This window comes from Heterodontus francisci, chromosome 47, assembly GCF_036365525.1.
Source record: "Heterodontus francisci isolate sHetFra1 chromosome 47, sHetFra1.hap1, whole genome shotgun sequence".
Classification (NCBI taxonomy): Eukaryota; Metazoa; Chordata; class Chondrichthyes; order Heterodontiformes; family Heterodontidae; genus Heterodontus; species Heterodontus francisci.
In genome coordinates, this window is record NC_090417.1 from 16,987,889 (window position 1) to 17,010,396 (window position 22,508).

Sequence of the window (22,508 nt, forward strand, 5' to 3'; positions counted from 1 at the left end):
TGAAATGGCATCTAAGCCTACCCTTTAACTCTGGGTAAATGGAAGATCATGGACCATTATGAGTTGGTGCTTCCATTTGTCAGTACGTGCCAGCTAACTCTCGGCACAGCCTATATTTCATTCCTTGGAACATACTCCCAACAGCTGCCTGCTGCTATTGCCATATGAAATATAAGTAGATACTGGTCCAAAACAGTTTTTATGTTCCTTTTGAGCCTCCTCCCACCCTTTCTCATTTTATTATCAGGATACCTTCCCGTTCCCTTCTCCTTTTTATGCTTATCTAGTTTCCCGTTTAATGTATCTATACTATTTATCTCAACCATTCCTTGTGGTCACAAGTTCCACACTCACTACTCTCTGGGTAAAGAAGTTTCTTCTGAATTCCCTATTGGATATCTTATATTGAAGGCCCGTAGTTTTGTTCTTCTCCACAAGTGGAAACATTCTCTCTCGATCTACTCCATGGAAACCTTTCATAATTTTAAGGACCTCTTATTTGATCACCTCTCAGCCTCTCCTCTCAAGAACAAAGGGACGCAGCCTGTTCATCCTCTCCTGATAGATAGAATCCACACATCGTGCACCAGCCATCTCACACACCCAGCATTACTTGAAAGTTAATAGACAGAAAACTGTGTGCAGCACATCCCTCATTTCCAAATGTGTGCCCCCAAGGGCACTTATTACCAGGTGTTCTGAGATTGGCCTGGGGGGATCACATTTTCTAATTCCGTTTGTTTTCAAATAGACTGATTTCTTTATGGCGACTGATTTTTATTGCTTTGTGTTCTGCAATCCTGTCCATTTTTTGCTTGGAAAGTGGAAATCAGTGGTCTTTGCAAATGGAAAGCAGCACAAGCAGTCAAGACACATGATCACAGAAAAGGCCTTTCCATCTCCTGTGAAAAGAAAATTGCCTCACTGAATGAGGATCTTATAAACAGAGCAGACCCATTTATTTCTTAACAGTGTGTGATGTCCTGTACTCCGAGTTGGACAGGAATGCCATAGTATGACTCAGTGTTGCTCACTTCCATTTGCTTTGAATTTTCTGTTTTTGGATCTTTTTTGACCATCTTACTGCAGGTATTCTGGTTTTCATATTTTAGACTCCTCGACTGGATGAGTGTAAGCTCCCTCTGGCTCAAGCATCGTCACTGGTTCAGATATCTAGGGACGATTTTGATAGAGTGTTCAGGATAGTGAATATATAATCTTTCTTTCGCCAATGAATCTATCCTTGCTTCCATCAAACTTTATAGTTGAAAGCAACATTCCGAGCCTTTAACTGTCAAATTAATTTATTGAATGTACAAATGAAACTATCAATATGTCTTCACAATATATGTTAGGCTGTATGTGCTTGAAGTACAGAATACAGTGAGAAGAGTGAATATTGGCACCACTGAGTTGGAGGTGGAGCGGGACGTCGGCTTATAAATTAGAGTTTCCAAACATGACTGAAATTACAGCCAAGTCTCTGGATTGAAGCAGGATTATTTCTCCAGCAAATACAAATTATGTGCGCAAAAATCAATCCCAGTGCTGAAAAACAGTGCAGTCTCCCAGCATGATTGAAGGGGGAATTTAAGCAGTCTGGCCAGGACTTGTGGTGCCCCTGTATGCAGAGCCTATCATAAAATAGTTTGCAGGCTCAGTAGGTGTTCTAGTTAACAGTTTCTGGCTCTTCTTGGATTTGGGTAGCTGTCAGCTTCATTGAAAAGGAGTTTGCAGTCATGCACATAGCTGAATAAAATTGCAGTTCTTTGGTCTCGAATTGTGAAGCTTGGTTCCTCTCCCCAGGTCAATAGGCGGGGAGACAGCAAAGTGACCTTTGCAACATTGGTTACTATGTGATTGCATGATGACAACATCGAGCTGTTTTATGAACTTCTTCATGTATTGTGATCAAATTAAAGCAATCAGCAGCAAGGGAAAGCTGGACAAAAAGTCGTCTTCTTTTGCCACGTGAGAAGGTAATTAAACTAATCTGTTACTTTGGAGCACATTTGCTCTTGACTGTACTGGTCTGTTGAGCACATGTGGCGGAAGAAAGTGGCAAGACACTGCAACCTTTTCTCACCTGCAACAATTCTTGATCATAATCGGGGAACAGCAACACTGAAGAGTTCGCGATTCTTGCTGTGAAAGTGCCTCATCAATGAGCCTGTCACAGCTCAGAAGTAAGTCAATGTGTACGCAGAGTTGGCTCTGCTGCAAGAAACCTATCATTTGTGCGATATTAGCACACAAAGCAATTGTCTCAACATCCTTTTGTTCATTTTAATCGGGACATTGACCCATTCAGCTCAATTAATATGTCAGACAGAGAAGTTTCATCAGAATGTAATGTGCATTTATGGGCTAATATTGCCCATTTTCTTTTCCTTCCCTTGTTTGACAGGAGCAACATTTCGGGTAGTGAGCCTTGTACCAGTTGCACCCTTTAGCTGGGCGCCAGGGTGACTTGGCATGACTCACCTGCCTGTTGCCCAGTGGGGAATGACATGCGCAAGACCAGCAATGCAAGAAACAGCAAACCCAACCCCACACTGTGTCAGTGTCACACACCATTCAGAGGCACATACAGATATAGGAATAAAAACAGAAGATGCTGGCAATGCCCAGTTGCTCAGGCAGCATGCATCAGAAAGATAAAGAGTTAACCTTTCAGGCCAGTACCGGAAGACGTTAGAGATTTAACAGTGTTTAAGCAAGTGTCGAGCCATGGAAAAGTTGAGGGGACGGGGGTTTGGGGGCAGGAAAATACTAAGGTCTATGATTAGGGTGGAGGGTTGGAGTGACGAAGTGACAGAAGGGATGATGGTGCAAGGGCAGAAGGACATGATTATAAAACAAGAATCAAAACAAAAGATGGGTCCAGAGGAGGTGAAAATGACAACAAGAAGGAAGCATGGAAAATCTGGCAGAGAAGAAGTCTGCTAAAGTCCCAGAATGTGTCAACAGAAAAGCACATATAGGCAACAGGTGTCGCAATATAGTCGTGGGTGCTGGGCTAGCAGCTCAATGATCAAATCTCACCTCCAACATTGTGGGTATCTTCATTCACGTTAAATTCAATGATTTTTGTAACCTGCCGTCCAGTCCTCTGAATAAATAACTGTGAAAGCTGCCAAGATGTAGTAAAAACACAGATGTTTAACTGATGGCCTGCAGAAAAAGGGAAACCTGCACACGACTTAGGCCACACTACACCGTTGAATCTAAGAGCACTTAGTTGTCCAGGGTTAAATCGCGTTGAGGGATAAATTTTGCCCCGTACACTGGGGAGAATGCCCCTGCTCCTTTTCGAAACAGTGCCATGGGATCTTTTAGAGCCACCAAAGAGGGCAGAAAAGGCCTCCGTTTAACATCTCTGAAAGACAGTGCCTCTGACAGTGCAGCACTCCCTCAGTACTGTAACCTAGATGATGTGCTCGGATTTCTGGATTCGAATTTGAACCCCCATGACCTTCTGACTCAGAGGCGAGAGCGCGACCAACTGAGCCCGAGCTGATATTTAGCAATCTCATTCGCTACATCTGCAATCTGTCTCACGAAAAGCAAGCCGCTGCCTGCCACAATGCAGCAAAGCCTCAGTGGCAGACATGCTAACTCCTGGTCAGCAACCTGGTATTAATTAGCCCTCCCCAAAACAAGCTGCACTGCTCGCTTGGGCAGATTTTGCTGAGTTTGTTTGCTTGTGTTTCCGAGAACCGTTTTGAATTCACCTTTACCATAGATTAAGGGTAATAAAATAAAAACAGATGGTTCGTGATTTATAGAGGATGGACAGCTGTGGAACTTCATATTAAATTAAACATTGCTGCGTCAACTTGAATAAATTGAATGCAGAAGTATGCGGCAGCTGTCAGTGTGGCATTATAGAACCATATCTTACCCTTTAGTTTTTGTTAAAGCCTATTTATGAAACTACGCTAATGTATTCCAGTGCAAGACTTATGGGAAGAGTATTCATTACATTCAGATACAAAAAGGACTTCAGTAAGGAATTGGTTATTCTGTTCAAAATTCTGACCGGGTTTCTCCCTGTACAATATTCAGTTGTCATACAGTTTGTTTCTGTTCTGCATGGTGAGTTCTCTTGTCGAAATGCACGCGGTATGGTGACTTATCCTGTATCACCAGGTGAAGTGGCTTTATGCCATTCTTTGACTCATTAAAAAAAGGGGAGCGTAACACTTTTATTATCTCGAGTCTTGCCGATTCCAATGTTCTCTTGGCCGATCTCCCATCTTCCATCCTGTGCTCATCCAAAACTCTTAACTCACACCAAATGCGGTTCATCCATCACCCCTGTGCTTGCTGACATACAATGATTTCTAGTACAGTAACATTATGATTTTAAAGTTATCAACCTTGTGTCATGCAGGCCCCCACCTGCCAAGAATGAGGCACATTAATTTCACCACATGAACATTGATTTTCTAAACTGTTACTGGAGTAAAGCAAGAACTTGCTTTGAAAAAAACACCAGACCCTTGACTGGAAAGACATTTGCATAGGAACAGACAGTACTTAGAAAGGACAGAGGGGCCACTCCCTGCTCCAATTTAATCCACAATGGACTTTTCATGACCGGACTTTGAAGATAGAGAAGCTAGCATTCCAGGTTAACTGCTAAGATGTTCCCAATACACAGAATACACACAATACACTGGTCAAGCCAGTCAGTCACGTGACCACCTGCTGGCAAACTAGGGGAGTTTATTTAAATTGGAGGAACTGTGTTTGAGGACAGAAAGCTCTTTGCTCCTGGACTGAGAACACCTCTCTCCTGTCTGCTCTCATCTCGTTTTCACCAGCTTTGGAATCCATTGAAGACACATGAACCCCAAGAGAGAAAAGTCCCCTGCAGTGAACAAGGTTTAAGAAGAATACTGGGCCCCAACGAAAAGCAAGATCTACCTACAAGCAAGGACTACAGCGAGCTCAAAGCACAGTCACAAAAACCCTCTTCAGAGATTGCCTCTAACCTCTCTACTTATCCTTTTTTCTGCTCTTTTCCGTCTCTATTTGCATGTGCGGATCGTGTATGCATGCTAGCGTGGGGTGCGGAGTATATCCGGAGGCGTCAACCAAATTCGAGTTTAAGTTTTAATAAATTTCACTTTTCGTCTTTACATCTAAGAAAGCCTGTTTGTGCTCATTTCTTTGCCTGATAATTGGAAAGCAGTGAACAAGGATTCACCAAGGGGGAGCTCAAAATACAGTGTGTTTAAAAATTAAACCCTGTTACAATAAGACCAGGTGAAGGCTGAAAGAGACCCCGAGACACCTTTCTCACCTGGTCATAACACTTGTTTTACAAACTCTTCCATCTGCTCACCGCTCCGCATCTCTGTCACCCTTGTTGCTGGTGAGGCAGGGATTTGGAACATAAATTGAGTTGGCCAACTTGTTCCATCTCGCCGAAATCCATTTCACGAGCCTCTTCCACACCTCCTCTTCTCACCCTATCTGCATGTCCTTCTATTCCTTTTTCCCTCATGTATTTATCTAGCTTCCCTTCAAATGTATCAATACTATTCACCATAAGCACTCCCTGGGGTAGAAAGTTCCACCTTCTCTCACTCCTCTCTCAGAAAAGAATTTTCTCCTGAATTCCCTATCGGATTTATGAGTGATATCTTATATTGATGGCACTAGTTTTATACTCACCTACAAGTAGCAATATCTTCTCTGCATCCATCCTCCAAACCCTTTGATAATGCATCAGATTTTAACAAATTCCTTTTATAATTCTTTATTGTGCATCTATGGTTAATTTTTTTCTCTGCACTCGGAGACTAAAACTGTTGACTTTGAGGACTCTTTATGCTTCTCAATGTCTATTTCACTTCTCAGTCGCCTTAATACCTGGTATTTGGTGCCATTTGCAGCAGCTACAGATAAACATGAGTCTCATCTTTTGGACAAATTCCTCTCCATTTCACATAAATCCAAGGCCAGAATCGCAACAGTCAGCTTTACTGCGATGGGGCTAATCTTGTCTCTTGGTATTTGGCACAGAGCCAAAGGAAGCTTCTTCCCGATGCCTGTAACTAGTTTTGGTGATCGTCAGTAGCAGACGTGGAGAATAGGAGACCAGCTAGAGAGTGCCATGTGACGTGGAACTTGCCTCAGACCAATGCAAAACAAGCACCAGAATTGTTGCAGAGACTCCACGACAGCCACAGCAGTGTTTATCTTCATCATTCATCTCTCAGCATCTTAGAAAATCCATCAAGTTCCTCCCCACCAGTTATTTTCTCCAGTTGAACTGCTGACAGTTGAGTCTCTTATAACTTGGAATCATAGAAACCTCTCGCACAGAAGGATGTCATTCAGCCCACCCTGCCTGCGAAAGAGAAGTCTTGCTTAACCCCACATCCCCTGCTTTTTGTCCATACCCCTGTAAGTTCCTCATCCCTGGGTTAAAGCAGTTTAGCTTTGCACCGGCACTGGAGTTGCAGTATAATTGGAGCATGAGTGCGGAGCCAAGGCCCAATCTGATATCAGGGTGCAGAGGAATGGCACTCCCTAGGGGAAGAAGACAACATGCTGCACTTTATTTCCGAGTTAGTTTAAGCCTTCACATCCAATTTGCTGTCTAAGCTTAGCAGTCAGTGTGAAGCAGCTTTGCACCAACGTTACACTTGCAGCTTGTGAATGCACTCCAAAATGCTTGAAGTGTCAGGTCCTCTCTTGCTCCAGACCATCTCCAAACCATTTGTCTGCTTTTGGAAATAAGATGTTGTCATTTGGACCTTGCTGTGTGAAGGCCACCTTCCCACTGCCAAATATTTGAAGACGCTCACAATGATGAGATACTTCCAGTGAATGATCGACAGTCTCAGCTATATCCTCTTCCACCTTTGCTGGCAGGCGCCTGTTCCTTGAGATTCCCATGCTTGGAGTCACTGGATCACAGTAATTGAGTGGAGATGAAATCGGACGCGTTCAGGGGGCAGAACAGACGGTATCTCATCACTCTGCCTGATGTACAGTTCCACTGAATTCAGTAGATCTGATTATCATGTTTGTCCTTACTGGTGAGTAATTGTGATTGTGCCCATGTCCAATTTCACCCCCAAAAAGTCACCTTGCATTTTTATTATCTTGGATTTTCACTAAGTTTTTTTTTAGATATTTCAAGGATCGTAATCCACAGTTTTACACATTTTACCCAAGAGAATCCACGGACTAGTGGTCTTGCCCATGTCTCATTTTCTAATAACGTACCGTTCGTGGCAGCTACCATTTCTCAGCCCATTTGCCCGACATCTTTTTATTGCTGTCAAACCCTTTAAATGCCTTGGTCACATAGCATGGTGCCGTTGACAGACTTGGCATTATCGGAATTACTATTCTACTATTCACCCACCCCAGTCTTTACTTTGTCTGCCATGAGCCTCTGATTTGTAATGCAGACATATTATCAGCCCAACAAGCTAATGTTCGATAAGCACCATGTGCTTTTATCTTCTTCAAAAGCTTCACTTGCACCAAGGTTGTTTTTGGGGAAAATCTTGATCCATTTTTACAAATGAGCTGCGCTGGGGATATGCTGCTGTCTGGTTATTTTTTGAAGTCAGTTGAATTGACCAGAAACTCAGGCAGCAGGCCACGCCACTGTGAATTACAAGAGGTGCATGATAAAAGGCAACACATCCTCTCAGAGCTTGCACCCATCCACAGCAAGCTCGCCGCGCTCTGTCCTCAGGAAGAACACATCTCGCAGTTTAAAGCCACGCTCGGTTCATTAATGATCGGAAAGGCGGTTGTGTTATCTCTGGAATGCCAAAGAGAATGATTCGCTGACTCTGAGGGTGGGTTGCTGTTTATTTACATGATTCACCAAATTGCATTCGCTTTTTAACTTCTTTCACGCTATGAGTGCTCAGAAATAGCCTTCGGACCAGTCCACAAACCAGCCAACAGTGCCTTCCTAGTTGTTTGGAAATTAATTTTCATGAATAAAATGATACCGGGGCTAAAAGGGTTAAATTATGATGACAGATTTCATAGATGAGGCATGTATTCACTCCAATGTAGAAGATTAAGGGGCTATCTGATTGATACGCTTAAGATGATTCAAGGAGTTGCTGGGTAGATAGAAACTATTTCCTCTGGTGGGGGAGAAGTCGTTCAGCGGACCTGAGCATCCGGGAACGAGTCCTGTATGTGGGTCTACCAAGCAACTAATCAACAAAAGGGCACAGAACCTTAGGGTTAGGCCTTTCAGGAATGAAGTTATACAGAAATAGTTTGGAACCCATTCTAAATCTGAGATTGATAGATTGATTGACTCCATTGGCAGCCGCGCCTTCAGCTGCCTGGACCCTAAGCCCTGGGATTTCCTTACTAAACCTCTCTGCCTCTCTACCTTTCCTTCTTTAAGATGCTCCTTAACACCTACCTTGTTGACCAGCTTTTGCCCATCTACCCTTATATATGCTTATGTGGCTTCACATTTTACATAAGAACTCGGAGCAGGAGTAGGCAATTCAGCCCCTCGAGCCTGCTCCGCCATTCAATACGATCATGGCTGATCTCATCTCGGCCTCAACTGCACTTTCCTGCCCATTCTCCATAACCCTTCAACCCATTACTAATTAAAAATCTGTTTATCTCCTCCTTAAATTTACTCAATGTCCCGGCATCCACCGCACTCTGGGGTAGTGAATTCCACAGACTCATGACCCTTTGAGAGAAGTAATTTCTCCTCATCTCTGTTTTAAATCTGCTACCCCTTATCCTAAAACTATGACCTCTCGTTCTAGATTGCCCCACCAGAGGAAACATCCTCTCTACGTCTACTTTGTCAATCCCCTTAATCATCTTAAATACCTCAATTAGATCTCCTCTCATTCTTCTAAACTCTGGAGAGTAAAGGCCTAAGCTGTTCAATCTCTCTTCACAAGACAAACCCCTCATCTCTGGAATCAATCTAGTGAACCTCCTCTGAACTACCTCCATACAACTACATCCCTCCTCAAGTAAGGGGACCAAAACTGTACACAATACTCTAGGTGCAGTCTCACTAATGTTGCAGCAACACTTCCCTGCTTTTATACTCTATTCCTTTAGCAATAAATGCCAAAATTCCATTTGCCTTCCTTATTACCTGCTGCACCTGCATACTAGTTTTCTGCTATTCATGCATGAGGACACCCAGATCCCTCTGCACCGAAGCACTCGGAAGTTTCTCTCCATTTAGATAATAATTTGCCTTTCTATTCTTCTGACCAAAATGGATAACCTCACACTTATCCACGTTAAACTACATCTGCCAAATTTTAGCTCATTCACCTAACCTATCCATATCCATTTGTAAATTTCTTATTTCTTTATTGCAACTTATTATCCCACCTATTTTAATGTTATCTGCAAATTTGGCTACAGTACCTTCTATCCCTGCATCCAAGTCATTTATATAGATTGTAAATAGTTGGGGCCCGAGGACCGAACCCTGTGGCATCCCAATAGTTACATCTTGCCAAACAGAAAAGGACCCGTTTATCCCGACTCCCTGTTTTCTGTTCGTAAGCCAATCCTCTATCCAAGCTAATAAATTGCCCCTAACCCCATGTGATCTTACCTTGTGTATTAACCTTTTGTGCGGCACCTTATCAAATGCCTTCTGGAAGTTCAGATACACTGCATCTACAGGATCCCCATTACCCACTTTACTTGTTACATCTTCGAAGAACTCTAGCAAATTAGTCAACCACGAATTACCCTTCATAAAACCATGCTGACTCTGATGGATTGCGTTTTGACTTTCTAAATGTCCTGTTATTACTTCCTTAGTAATGGATTCTAACAATTTCCCAATGACAGATGTTAAACTAACTGGTCTATAGTTTCCTACTTTCTGCCTCCCTCCCTTTTTGAATAAGGGTGTTATATTAGTATTTTTCCAATCCACTGGAACCTTTCCTGCATCCAGGGAATTTTGGAATATTATAACCAATGGATCCACTATCTTCACGGCCACTTCCTCTTCGACCCCAGAATGGAGGCCATCAGGCCCTGGGGACTTGTCTGCCTCCAATCCCAATAGTTTGCTCAGTACTTTTTCCCTAGTGATGATGATTGTTCTAACGTCCTCCCTTTCTATAACCTCTGCATTACCTGTTACTATTGGGATGGTACTAGTTTCCTCCACCGTGAAAACTGAGGCAAAATACTGATTTAGTGTCTCCGCCATTTCTGTGTTCCCTACAATTATCTCCCCAACCTCATCCTCCAAGGGACCAACATTCACTTTAGCTACTCTCTTCCCTTTTATATACTTATAGAAGCTTTTGCTATCATTTTTTATATTTTGCGCTAGTTTTCTTTCATAATTTACCTTTGCTCTTTTTATTACTTTTTTAGTAACCCTTTCTTGATCTTTAAAATTTTCCCGATCTTCCAGCCTGCCACTGGCCTTTGCAATATGGTATGCCTTAGTTTTTGTCTTTATGTTATCCTTAACTTGCTTGCTTAGTCATGGATGTTCCCTCCCCCCCCCCCCCCACACCCCCCCTCTTACAATCTTTCTTCCTCTCTGGAATATATTTTAGTTGGGAGGAATTGAATATCTCCTTAAACATCTGCCACTGCTCATCAACTGTCCGACCTTTTAGTCTTCCTGCCCAGTCCACCAGGGCCAAATCTGTCCTCATGCCTATGTAATTACCTTTTGCCTGATTACGCTCCTGTGAAGCATCTTGGGATATTTTACTACGTTGAAGGTGATATATAAATACAAGTTGTTGTTTGGGGGCTCCTTATTACCCCTCCACCAGTTTCCACTATACACCGACATGGAGGCAACTTCAGTTCAGGTGGCCAATTAAGATTGCGCATTGTCCTTGTTCGAATTAGTGTTACCTTTCAATAACCCCTCTCTGATGAAGGCTTTTGGCATTATTCCTACTCGAGTTCCAGGATCTCTGCACATTCCAGATGGCATCGTTACTGGAGAAGGTGCAGAGTCAGTAGGAGGTGTTCGAGTAACATGGAACCAACTACAGACAGACAAGCATTTGATTTCTCTTGAGATTTATTGCAAAACAAAACCATTCCCACTTTCAACCCAAGATTGTTCATGAGTTCTCTTTTACTGTGTTTTATATCCCTGTGCACTATTGGGGAGAATTAGAGGCTGAGGTTTGTGTTGTAAGACTCTTAAAAAGGGGGTCTCACTTCCCTTTAGGGTCCTGACCCCGTACTGAATATCAATCGCACAAAACATACTTTGAATACAATTTCCAGTCTATGTGGAACACCTTTATTAACTTACCAAGTGATAGGATATACTTGCAACACCGGTTGCTTAGTAGACCCACGCACAGGGCTCGTTCCCGGATGGTCAGGCCCGCTGAACGACTTCTCCTGCACGACTTCCTGCATCCAGAACCAGGGGTCACAGTCGAAGGATACGGGGTAAACATTTCAGGACTGAGATGAGGAGAAATTTCTTCACCCAGAGAGTGGTGAACCTGTGGAATTCGCTACCACAGAAAGCAGTTGAGGCCAAAACATTGTATGTTTTCAAGAAGGAGTTAGCTATAGCTCTTGGGTCTAAAGGCATCAAAGGGTATGAGGCGAAAGCAGGAACAGGTTCCTGAGTTGGATGATCAGCCAGGATCATGATGAATGGCGGAGCAGGCTCGAAGGGCCGAATGGCCGACTCCTGCTCCTATTTTCTATGTTTCTGTGACTGACCAAGTCACACTTCCTGGCTGCAGCAAAAATGTCCTTGTGAGCTGTGGCTTTCTCCTCCTTTCTGACCCTGGCACCTTAACATATAAGGTCATGTTTTGAATTGGGTCATCCGATTGGGTTTCGGTGCCTTATCAAACCCACCCTGGCTATGCAAGACCACCTGCATGTGGTCATATCCTGCTCTCAGGAGGGTGAGGTCTTTGGTGCATATCACCCATGGATATGATATCTGCATCTTGATAAGGCAAGAAGGAAATCATTCACACATATTTCAAAAGGCCAATGGCCATGAGAGTGGTTGTAGACAGGCTGCTTGATGTTTTAACAACCCAGGCTGCCACATCAGTGGCGTGTCCTGACTTGTCTGTCTGTTTAGTTTCGAGATACAGCACTGAAACAGGCCCTTCGGCCCACCGAGTCTGTGCCGACCATCAACCACCCATTTATACTAATCCTACACTAATTCCACAGTCCTACCACATCCCCACCTGTCCCTATATTCCCCTACCACCTACCTATACTAGGGGCAATTACTAATGGCCAATTTACCTACCAACCTGCAAGTCTTTGGCATGTGGGAGGAAACCGGAGCAGCCGGAGGAAACCCACGCAGACACAGGGAGAACTTGCAAACTCCACACAGGCAGTACCCAGAATTGAACCCGGGTCGCTGGAGCTGTGAGGCTACAGTGCTAACCACTGCGTCACTGTGTGTCTGTGTGTGTATGTGGGTGGCTTTGTTTAGTTACATTGTCTTTTATTTTTTAAAAGTCCAACATGAACCCCAGTGATAATGTCTTCAGTCAGAAGTCTCCTTCCTTCGTCCCGATGCCCTTCGCCTTCACATTTTTACCACCCAGTGAGCTCCACACGCTGGTCCACACCACAACTGGTTACATTTTACTTATGAACAGAAATTCTGGAGATATGAACAAATGCCTCACAGCAAAACAAAAATATAAGAGATATTCAAATGCCTTACAGTGCGCATTACCAAATGATATTACAAATAAATCTTTTTTTGCAAAAAAAAATCTGTTTGAAATATCAAGTTGTTCAGATGTTTCAGCAATGAATGTATCTGCAGATTTTTTAAAGTAGTTTTTCTCCACTTTTTGCTGACGTGCACCTTTTTCCAGTTTGTTTCTCCGTCATGAGGGTTTTTAATCTTTCATTCCCCACTCTGCACACCACTTGTTTTGTAGCCGGCAAAATGGGCACACTTTCTTCCAAGCCTTACTAAAACTGCTCTGAAGCAACTGTTGAAGACTCCCAGAGTGAGTGATCTGATGTCCCATATTCCCAGATACCCTCCCAACGTGAGTGATGCTCGTATTCCCACATGCCGATACATAATATATGCCAGTCATATTAAGACATCATGTAAATTAGGATAAATAGTTTCCAGCCCATTTTATCTCAGGAAAGCCCCACGGTGTCCTCATTACCATATTCTTTTCGAATATCTGAAATGGTTCCTGTGCTCAGCTACTCTTCCGAGTAAACAACTGACTGCCATTGAACTACTGTCAGCCTAAAGGGCAACTTCAAGAGATTGATCAAACAATTTTTATCAAGTGTGCAGTGACTTCAAGGCTGGCTGACATCATGCGAAGCCCTTGAAGTAATTACTGCTTTATTATGGCACCAAAATATTAATATTTAGAGTAATATAATTGCAGATTATCAATATTTCCTTCATCATTTAACAAAATTCTATGCGGTCCTGAGGGACTGCTGCACAGTTGGAGGTGCTGTCTTTGGGATGCGACGTTAAAGCAAGGCTGTATCTGCCATCTCGGGTCCATGTAAAAGGTGCCGTGGGTATTATTGGAAGAAGAACAAGGGAGTCCTCCCCAGTGTCCCGGCCAATATTTATCTTCCAACAAGATCATCTAGTCATTATCACATTATTGTTTGTGGGATCTTGCTGTGTTTAATTGGCTGCCGTGTTTCCTATATTACAACAGTGACTGCACTTCAAAAGTGCTTCATTGGCTTTAAAGCACTTTGGGACGTTCTGAGGTTGTGAAAGATGCCTTCGAAATGCAGGTTTTTACTTCTTTCGCCTGCTTGCAATTCTGCATTGGATGTCTGTGTGGCCATGACATTTTTTGAGTCAGTTTATAATCTGCAGGATCTACAGATGAATCTTCCATTAGATTTGGCGGTGAAGGGGTCTGTAAGCGCCCAATTTCCAAGTTGCAGAATGCATATCAAAAAATCGTGGCGTCGGTCACAGAATTTACCCTCAGTTCGTATCACCCTTGCAGTAATATTTTTCTAAAAAGAAGCAGAATCGGAAAAATCTTTTCTAGTCTTGTGTTGTCATATTTTTCGAGGAGGGGATCAGCTGGAGGAGAAATTGCCAGGTACTGTCTTGTTAAATTAATGCAATGGGTGACGATAGTGCAACTTGACCAACTCTGGAAAATTGTTTTCCCTGGGGAAATTTAAATGTTGCAAAGTTCTCTTGTTTATAAATGTTAACATCCGTATCAAAGAGCACTGTAGACGAGTACCTGGTAAAAGTGCTGCTGGCCTTGTGCTCGACTCCTTGCTGTGTGTGCACACACAGTAAACCACAACAGCACCGATTCAGAAATCTGTGCCAGGCAGCTCAATCTCCATTCTGTTTTCCTGCCTGTTTCACGGGGTTACAACTTAATGCTGTCGATTCAAAACAGAGTGTCAAAGCTTGTTAAATCTCCCAACTTGGGAGACAGTTCAAGCTGTGCTTCAGGACCTCAGCCTCTGATCAAGGCTGATGCTCCCAGTGCCAGTGCTGAGGGATGAGATGTTAAACCCAAGCCCTGTCTGCCCTCTCAAGTGGATGTAAAATAGCCTGCGGCATTCTTGGATGAAGAGGAGAGGGTTCACCCAGTGTTCTGGGCAACATTCCTCCAGGCTCATGTGAAGCATAAACACGGCCAGGTGCCAGTTAGGTCGAATGTGCTGAACATTCTTCGTGACCAACATCAGGTCAACAGATTAACTGGTCATTTATTTCATTGCTGTTCGTGGGACCTTGCTGTGCACAATTTGGCTGTGATGCTTATCTTCGTGATGGCACAAATATGAGGTCGGAAGCTCATCTCAGGGTCAAATGTAACACCAAAGTTGCAAACAGACTGGCTTAATCACAGACTGTTGCCATGAAGTCGGTAACTAGGCAACAGAGTTTGGCCTGAGGACCAAAAACAATGGCTTCAGTCTTCCCAATATTTAATTGGAGGAGATTTCGGCTCATCCAGCACTGGATGTCGGAGGAGTTGAGAGAGGTGCTGGTGAGCAATGTCCATTGTGCCTTCACTAAGACTGCCTACTTACACCTTGGAGCAGGAGTAGGCCATTCAGCCCTTCGAGCCTGTCCCGCCATTCAATGAGATCATGGCTGATCCACGGCCGAACTCCATATACCTGCCTTTGGCCCGTATCCCTTAATATCTTTGCTTAACAAAAATCAATCTATCTCAGATTTGAAATTAACTGTCCGAGCTTCAACTGCTATTTGTGGGAGCAAGTTCCAAACCTCTACCACCCTTTGTGTGAAGAAGTGCTTCCGAACATCTCTCCTAAACGGTCTGCTCCTAATTTTTAGACTATGCCCCCTAGATTTAGAATCTCCAACCAGTGGAAATAGTTTATCTTTATCTAGCCTGTCTTTTCCTGTTAATATCTTGAAGACTTCGATCAGATCACCCCTTAACCTTCTAAATTCTAGCGAAAACAGGCCCAATTTGTGCAGATCTCTCCTCGTAACGTAGTCCAGGCACATCGCCCGCCTTCGCCCCTGTCTCAGCTCATCTGCTGCTGAAACTCTCATTCATCACTTTGTTACCTCTAGACTTGACTATTCCAATGCACTCCTGGCTGGTCTCCCACATTCTGCCCTCCGTAAACTTGAGGTCATCCAGAACTCTGCTGTCTGTGTCTTAACAATTACACCACCACCTGCAAATTTCCCTCCAAGCCACGCACCATCCTGACATGGAACGATGTCGCCACGGCTTCACTGTTGCCGGTTCGAAATCTGGAACTCCATTCCTAGCAGCACTGTGGGTGTACCTACAACACAAGGACTGGACTAGTTCGAGAAGGCTGCTCACCAGCACCTCCTCAAGGGCAATTAACGATGAGCAACAAATGCTGACCTTGCCAGCGATGCCCACATCCCACGAAATGAAATAAACCTCCCACCAAGTTCCGTTCCGCAGTCACCCCTGTCCTTGTTGACCTACTTTGGCTTCTGGTCACTTTTCATCCTTGTTTTCAAATCACTCCATGGCCTCACCCCTCCCTATCTCTGTTATCTCCTGCAGTTCCACAACCCTAAGATATCTGCACTCCTTCAATTTTGTTATCTTGTTCATCCCCAATTTCAAGTGTCCTTTTGGTGGCACAGTGGTGCAGTGGTTAGCACCGCAGCCTCACAGCTCCAGTCACCCTGAGTTCAGTTCTGGGTACTCTCTGTGCAGAGTTTGAAAGTTCTCCCTGTGACCGCATGGGTTTCAACTGGGTGCTCCGGTTTTCTCCCATATGCCAAAGACTTGCAGGTTGATAGGTAAATTGGCCATTGTAAAGAAAAATTGCCCCTCGTGTAGGTAGGTGGGAAGAGAATTGAGGGGAGGTGAGAGGGAAAACGGGGTTAATGTAGGATTAGTATAAAAGAAGGAATTTTCCTCCACACAAGATCAGGGGGCAGGTTGTTCAACCTTGCCCGTCTAAGAGCGAAGTCCAAAGTACGGAAAGTCCTCATCAGGGAACTCCTCTTTGCTGACGATGCTGCTTTAACATCTCACACTGAAGAGTGCCTGCAGAGTCTCATCGATAGGTTTGCGGCTGCCTGCAATGAATTTGGCCTAACCATCAGCCTCAAGAAAACGAACATCATGGGGCAGGACGTCAGAAATGCTCCATCCATCAATATTGGCGACCACGCTCTGGAAGTGGTTCAAGAGTTCACCTACCTAGGCTCAACTATCACCAGTAACCTGTCTCTAGATGCAGAAATCAACAAGCGCATGGGAAAGGCTTCCACTGCTATGTCCAGACTGGCCAAGAGAGTGTGGGAAAATGGTGCACTGACACGGAACACAAAAGTCCGAGTGTATCAAGCCTGTGTCCTCAGTACCTTGCTCTATGGCAGCGAGGCCTGGACAACGTATGTCAGCCAAGAGCGACGTCTCAATTCATTCCATCATCGCTGCCTCCGGAGATTACTTGGCATCAGGTGGCAGGACCGTATCTCCAACACAGAAGTCCTCGATGCGGCCAACATCCCCAGCTTGTACACACTACTGAGTCAGCGGCGCTTGAGATGGCTTGGCCATGTGAGCCGCATGGAAGATGGCAGGATCCCCAAAGACACATTGTACAGCGAGCTCGCCACTGGTATCAGACCCACCGGCCGTCCATGTCTCCGCTTTAAAGATGTCTGCAAACGCGACATGAAATCCTGTGACATTGATCACAAGTTGTGGGAGTCAGTTGCCAGCGTTCGCCAGAGCTGGCAGGCAACCATAAAGACGGGGCTAAAGTGTGGCGAGTCGAAGAGACTTAGTAGTTAGCAGGAAAAAAGACAGAGGCGCAAGGGGAGAGCCAACTGTGTAACAGCCCCGACAAACAAATTTCTCTGCAGCACCTGTGGAAGAGCTTGTCACTCTAGAATTGGCCTTTATAGCCACTCCAGGCGCTGCTTCACAAACCACTGACCACCTCCAGGCGCATATCCATTGTCTCCCGAGATAAGGAGGCCAAAGAAGAAAAAGTATAAAAGGGTGTTTGATGGTCAGTGCAGACTCGTTGGGCTGAAGGGCCTGTTTCGGTGCTGCATCTCTCGATGACTCTATGGTGTTTGCACTTTCAGTTGCCTCGGCCCCAAACTCTGGAATGCCCTCCCGACACCTCTCTGTCTCTCCACCTAACTTTCCTCCTTTAAGGCACTCTTTAAACCTCTCTCTTTGACCTAGCTTTTGGTCATCTGACCTAATATCTCCTTCTGTGGCTCAGTGCAATGCTTTGTTTTGTGATGCTCCTGTGAAGTGCCTTGGGATGTTTTATTGCATTAAAGGCACTATATAGATATAAGTTGTTGTTTGTATCCATAACAGCACTTCAAAGGTAATTCTTTGGGACATCCTGATCTTGGGTTAAGGTGCTTATATAAATGCAGACTGTTTCTTCATGTGCTGATTTGTTCTGCCAGAACTGTTTCAAACCTCAGGAACATAACATCAGCCAGTGCATGTTATTAATATGGATGAGTTATTATTCGTGAGAGGTGTTACGAGGTTGACTTTTGCAATGAATTCCAAGGTGAATCACTATCTTACCTGAAAGAGCCAAGTCTTCGTGTATTGAATAGTGACTGCTTCACAAGGCGTTGGCAATGCTCTGCAGATTGCGACATTTTTCCCACCCCATTCCAGTCACATCTCAAGAGAATGATGAGTCAAAGATTTTAGCGTTTCATGATTCCCATACATTTTCAGTATCGGGTCAGGAGAAGGCAGCACTGGCCCCTGACCTGTATGTGTGTGACAAGATTCTGCTGCATTAACGGGTTCTGTTGTGGCTTCAGTCGCGTTGGCATGAAACTGTGGCAGAAATTTATTTGAGACGAAGCTGTAAATATGAATAAAATTAGAGCGTTTGTGTCACTACTGAAGCCGTCCCTCCGTATTTTTAAAATTGACATTTAGTTTGCTTGTTAAGCAAAAGCGTTTCAGCTGAAGGAGTCAAATGGAGCAGGTACATTTCATGTTTATGCACAGTGGAAGGGTCTGTTTGGCTGATTTTTCATCATATGTTGTGGGTCCAAGGCTGGGAATTTCCTGCTGGCTGGTTTTTTTCGATATTCTTTCTTGGGATGTAGGCGTTACTGACAGGCCAGCATTTGTTGCATGTTCCCTAATTGCCCTTGAACTGAGTGGTTTGCTCGGCCTTGTCAGCGGGCAGTTAAGAGTCAACCACATTGCTGTGGATCTTCAGGTAAGACAGTGCTTTACAATGGAGTCACATGTCGGCCAGACCAGGTAAGGATGGCAGATTTCCTTCCCGAAAGGACATTAGTGAACTGGATGGGTTTTTAACGACAATCGATGATAGTTTCATGGCACCATTGCTGAGACTAGCTTTCAATTCCAGATTATAATTAATTGAATTTAAATTCCACCAGCTGCCGAGGTGGGATTTGAATCTGTGCCTTCATGGCATTAGCCCAGGCCTCTGGATTATTAGTCCAGTGTCATTAGCACTATGCCACCGTCTCCTGCCCCACCTATGTAACTGAGCTGGAAGTGTGAAAAAACACTGGGATTTCCTGGCACCTAGCCAAGGCTGCAATACTAACTAGGCAGGAGAACTGTCCTGCTGTTCTTTGAAATAGCGGCCGTGGGATTTTTCATTAGCATTTGAGAAGGAGACTTGAGTATGTCGTCATGTAATTGGATCTGAGTCACAAGCTTGTGTGTGTAAGCGTCCCCCTCCTGAAACTTGGACACAAAAATCTAGGCTGACGTTCCTAGTGCCATACTGTTGGAGTGTTACATTGTCAGATGTGCCATCTTTTGGATGAGACATTAAACAGAGGTCCTGTCTGCCCTCTCAGGTACGTATAAAAGATCCCATCGTCACTATTGGAAGAAGAGCAGGAGCATTTTCCTTGGTGTTCTGGCCAATAATTATCCCTTGACCAACATCACCAAAACAGACAATGTGGTTATCTTATTTCTGTTTTTGGGAGCTTGCTGTGCGCAAATTGGCTGCCACGTGACCAACCTTACAACAGTGACTGCACTTAAAAAGTACTTCATTGGCTGTCAAGTATTTTGTAAAAGGCACTTTGGAACTGCAAGTCTTTCTTTTGGTAGGATGAAAGTCGCCAAACTCCTCCAGAATGGAACAAGCCAAGCCACAGAACTTTCCAATTCCCATGCGAGCTGTGAACTTGCAGAGCAATATTTGAATGTGATTCTGAAACCATGAGGTACGGCCGCTGGGGGACCTCATGTCTGAGGTTGGAACAGGATCCCGGGTTTTTGCAATCCTGCCTTCAAACACACTCCCGCACAGTTGGCAGTTCTGAGAGGAAGATGAAACTTTGCACTTCAGTGCTTCCACAAGAAGCTCCATTCGTGCCCCAAACCCAAACCCAAACCAAACCCAAACCAAACCCAAACCCAAACCCAAACCCAAACCCAAACCCAAACCCAAACAAAACCCAAACCCAAACCAAACCCAAACCAAACTAAACCCAAAACCAAACCAAACCCAAACCCAAACCCAAACCAAACCAAACCCAAACCCAAACCAAACCAAACCCAAACCAAACCAAACCAAACCCAAACCAAACCAAACACAAACCAAACCAAACCCAAACCCAAACACAAACCAAACCAAACCAAACCCAAACCCAAACACAAACCAAACCAAACCCAAACCCAAACCAAACCAAACCCAAACCCAAACCAAACCAAACACAAACCCAAACCAAACCAAACCCAAACCCAAACACAAACCAAACCAAACCAAACCCAAACCCAAACCAAACCCAAACTCAAACCAAACCAAACACAAACCAAACCAAACCCAAACCAAACCAAACCCAAACCCAAACCAAACCCAAACCCAAACTAAACCAAACCCAAACCCTCTGCATCGGAATGTTGTAAAACTGAGATCAAGTTGTTGCCAAACAGGCATCATCCAGCATAAGTTTGTACCAGCCTCAAGACAGCCCTGTGATGTGGTATCTTTCATTTGCTTCCATCAGGGACCAGTATAAACACAGACTAAATGACATTGACAATTTGATGTTCAGAAGAAGCTTGTGGTGAAGTTTAGGAACCTTTAACTTGCCAGTAAAATACAAATAGATATTAAATTTGGCCCTTTACTGTATTAAGAGTCTTGTGTGTAGTGCTCACTTCCTGTGAACGGTACTTACTTCCTGTCACACTTTAGCCTATCCTCTAATTCACAGTGAACAACATCACAATATATTTGTTGTGCCTACAATACTGGGCATCCAACTTTCAGTCCTAACTGCAAAGTTTCAGCCTTTACTGCCAGACTCGGCAGTCCCATGCTGAGGTAGATGGTTGGCTCTCAATAAATTCGTTGGATGCAGAGTCTCACAGTGACTTCGAACTGTCTGGAGGTGATCAACTGGGAGACACAAAATATCCCTCAGAGGCTCATATCCTTCAAACAGGGCACACCTCTAACCAGGTCTGAATAGGTGTGGGGTGCTCACTGACTAACTGTGTGGGTAAATGGCCTGCATGTGCACAACCAGATCAAAATATGGAGCCACGGTCATGACAGAACAGGTTCAATGAGCTCAATGGCCTAATCCTGTTCCTCCAGCATTGTAGACAGTCTAGATGATAGCATAAAATTTTCAGGAGATATTGACAGACTAGGTGAATGGGCAAAACTGTGGCAGATGTGAGGTTATCCATTTTGGACCAAAAAGGACAGAGCAGGGTACTTTCTAAATGGGAAGAGGTTAAGTACAGTGGATGTCCAAAGAGACTTGGGGGTTCAGGTGCATAGATCTTTAAAATGCCACGAGCAAGTGCAGAAAATAATCAAAAAGGGTAATGGAATGCTAGCCTTTATATCTAGAGGACTGGAGTATAAAGACACAGAGGTTATGCTGCAGCTGTACAAAACCCTGGTTAGACCCCACTTGGAATACTGTGAGCAGTTCTGGGCACCACACCTTAGGAAGGATATATTGGCCTCGGAGGGAGTGCAACGTAGGTTTACAAGAATGATACCTGGACTACAGGGGCTAAATTACGAGAAGAGATTACACAAATTAAGCCTGTTTTTGCTCGAATTTAGAAGGTTAAGGGGTGATCTGATCGAAGTCTTCAAGATATTAACAGGAAAAGACAGGCTAGATAAAGATAAACCATTTCCACTGGTTGGAGATTCTAAATCTAGGGGGCATAGTCTAAAAATTAGGACCAGACCGTTCAGGAGAGATGTTAGGAAGCACTTCTTCATGCAAAGGGTGGTCGAGGTTTGGAACTCTCTCCCACAAACAGCAGTTGAAGCTAGAACAGTTGTTAATTTTAAATCTGAGATCGAAAGATTTTTGTTAAGCAAAGATATTAAGGGATATGGGCCAAAGGCAGGTATATGGAGTTAGGCCGCGGATCAGCCATGATCTCATTGAATGGCGGAGGGGCTGAATGGCCTACTCCTGTTCTTATGTTCCGACATTTTCGGTGAAATGCATACAATTGAACTGGCTCCCATGAGCCACTTGACTTTTGCACTGTATATCACTGTTTCATAATGTCATGTGAGTATCCCCCCCCCCCCCCCCCCCCCACCACCCCGGCCGCCAAGAATGAGGCACATTAATTTTGTCATGAACATTGATTTTAAACTGTCAACTGGAGTGAAGAAAGGACTTGTTAGACAGATCAGCCGTGGCTGGAAAAGACATTTGCATATTAACAGAGAGTCTTAGAGGGGCAAAGGACCATTCCCTGACACATTCAACCCACAATGGACCTTGATCACCAGATCTTGTGTGTAAGAGGAGCATTCCAGAGACTGCGAAGGTGATACAATCCAAGACGTGGACAAACCAGTTAGTCATATGACTGAACTGCTTGGCAACCTGGGTTTCTCTGAATTGTACAAACAATTTGAACTCTGAGTGTCTGTTTGCTGCTGGACTGAGAAGATCTCTCCTGTCTGGCTCTCCATCTCTTTCTCGCGGAACTCCAAATCCACTGAAGATGCATGAACCCCAAGAG